This window comes from Scardinius erythrophthalmus (genome assembly GCF_964197995.2).
Source record: "Scardinius erythrophthalmus genome assembly, chromosome: 20".
Taxonomy (NCBI): domain Eukaryota; kingdom Metazoa; phylum Chordata; class Actinopteri; order Cypriniformes; family Leuciscidae; genus Scardinius; species Scardinius erythrophthalmus.
The window spans coordinates 13,944,153-13,947,457 of NC_138240.1; positions in this window are offsets into that span (position 1 = coordinate 13,944,153).

Consider the following 3,305-nt stretch of genomic DNA (forward strand, 5'->3'; position numbering starts at 1 on the left):
ATGCCTTTGAACATGTCCTTTGTTCATAGAAATACAATCTAGTTACTGCTCACACGTTACAGTTCCCTCAAGAAGTTCTGCGTGAGCTTTTGCCCTCTAGAGGCACTAATGATGTACTGCTACTGGAATGTTGTATCTATTAACAGGCAATCCATGTTCTGGAATGTCTAGTTCTTTCCTTTCATCAGCAAGTAAATACAAACAATATTTCCTAACAAGAATGAGCAAGACACACACAAGTGTGACCATTTAACAAATAAGCACATCACAAATATAAGAACAGTATGCCACACTCAGGCCACTATTTTTTTTTTTTTTTTGCATAAAGCATTTCTTTATCACTCTTAATTGTTTAATAAAGGCCAGTTTCTTTGGAGAAATGGGTTAGAAATGTTTTGGTAATGTTGTATACATTGTTTGTTAGCTCAAAATCTAGCCTTAAAGACAGTTAAAGGTATAGTTCACCCAACAATGAAAATTCAGTCATCATTTATTCAACCTCAAGTTGTTCCAAACCTGTACGAGTTTCTTTCTTCTGTTGAACACAAAGATATTTTGAAGAATGTTTTAACCAAACAGTTGATGGACCCCATTGACTTACATAGTAAAAAAACAATGGAAGTCAATGGGGACCAGAAACCAAAAATTTTCAAAATATCTTTGTGTTCAACAGAACAAAAAAAACTCATACAGGTTTAAAACAACATCAGGGTGAGTAAATGATGACAGAATTTTCATTTTTGGGTGAATAAGGGGACACAATAACAATATTATTGTCAATGACAGACTTCAGTAATTCTGTACTGTTAATGATTTTGTAATTGTGTGGAAATGCGATAGCATTATGCTGGTATTGGGGTTATTAACTGAAAGTGTTTTTGTTTTTTACTGTTTCTGTAGGTTTTGAATAATTATTTTGTTGACAATGCTCACAGCTGTTAGGATTTACATGACTGCAATTAAAGCCCGCAGTAAATTTGACAAAGCAACTGGGTTTTCTGTAAAACATTTGTTGATACCTGAGAGATGTTCTCCTTTTTCCCCATGAGGAAAACAGTTCATCTTCAAATCAGAATATACTACAATCTTTAAAATGCAACTGTCTGAAGTACATTAATTATTAGCTTTTTGGAAAAAAAGATTGCATTTTCATGTGTAAAAACAAAATCAAAACAAAGTGGTGTAAAAATATCTTTATTGAGAACACAATGTAGTACATACAACAGTGGTAGGCAGTATTTCAAATTTTAATGCATCATTACTCGAATATAAAAAAAAAAATACTGTATTACAAGAAATCATTAGCACCTATTAGTATTATGAACCTACTCAATTGTAAAATATGGAGAGAGAAAAAAATGCTTAGATTAAAAAAACATTAACTTGTACTTACAGAAATATGAGCCGTGATGAGAGACTATTTCGTGATTAATCACTGATGGATGGATACCCACAATGCAATACTGATGTTCTGTAAACACCAAAAAGAGCACATAAAAAGGTGTAGCAAAATCTCATTAATTACAAGGCTGATTATTAAAGGCTTATAATCAATAACAAACCATCTAACAGTTTCTCTCAGCAGATCCAGATCTGTCCACCTGGAACCCATTCAGATCAGCACATCGGTGGAAAAAAAAAAATATTTCAGCATATATACTTGCTAGAGGGTTAGTCGGTGTTAAAATTAAGTTATAACAGCAGAGGATGCAGATAGGTCACCTGTGGCATCAACATTATACTGTGTTGTAAACCAGATTTATGAAGAATTTCTATGATCACTCTCCTCTATAATGATTAGTACATGTATAATAGTTTTGAGTTTCCAATAATCACTCAAGAGTAGTAAGGTCATTCTTATTAAGATCAGAGGGTAGAAAGCCTCTTGTGAGGCCTGAAATAGTTTTCTAGTCATCATGTGGTAGCTTATGGAGAGAACTAAGCTACAACCAGGAACAATGAGCTAATGTTTTGGACTGTCCAGACTTAATATGGTCCTTTCATTGCTTGGAAAAGTGGGGAGGGAAAAGTGCCAAGACTACACAAAGAGATTATGCAAATGAGGCCAGAGGAGGGGTTTGAGTGTTACCGTGGAGACCTACGGTTACCAAGTTACCAGGCCCATTCCATAGCATCAGAAGACAGGCCAGTCAGTCAGAACTGTGGTGAAGACACAAGAGAAAACATAAGAGACCACAGCTGAGTGCCGTGGACTGAGAGAACTCATCATTTCCGTCACTACCATGGTATTCTCTCAATGCGTAACTGAAACTGGACAAGTAAAAATGTTATAGAGATGAATTATATCAGGTGTATTTGTTAATGCAAATGGATTTAATATTAGTCAGTGCCCAAATCTTTTTGCAAAGAGCAGATTTTGGTCAATAGAACACCACATCTATACTCATAATAAAAGCTGTCTCATTTCAAAGGCTGCACCCTCCGGAGGTCACCTTTGTGGAACGCATATGTCATCCAGGATGTTTCCTTATTAGAAAAGTAATCATTTTAAAATTGACTGTTCCTTGTGAGGAGTAAATTATTGTAATTTGGCTACTTTTCTGAAATGAGGCAGCGTCAATGACATATGACCTCCGGAGGGAGCAGCCTTCAAAATGAGACAGTAATAGAGTCGAACCCCAATATTTCTTTAAATGTACTGTAAAATTTGAAGATTGACCTTTTTTATAACGGAGTGTGTTTTTAAATATATATATATATATACACATTCATACATACATATACACAAACATAAATAATATCTCAGCTTGTTAATTATATTCATATCCATGGGCAGAAATCTGTTTGTACAGAAAATTCCTGTTTGTCTTTATGTTTATAAAGTGATCTTCATAAGAATACTACACCCATAATAATTTCTAACACCCATAATAATAATCTGACACCCATAATAATTTAATTAGATAATCAATATATTAGATAAGATATTCAACACAATCTCCCAGTCCCTCAAGTCTGTTCATAATCAATGAGGTTTACTGCATAACTAATGTAATCACTATCTTATTCATTTCCTGCTATCATTAGGAAAATATTTTACAATCAGGAGCCGCCTGATATTGACATCATTGTAGCAAATTATAATGTACCTAGTGCTCTAAGAAGCTATCAATTACAGTACTTTCAACACAGACAGGTGACACTTACAATGAAAATTATCAATAGAACTTATAAGGCAATTAATTGTTAGGATTATAAGGCTGATTAAATGGCTTAAAAGGCTAATAGTAAATCTAGTGAAGCTTTAACTGGAATGAAAAGCTCTATGAAAATACAAAGGCTAA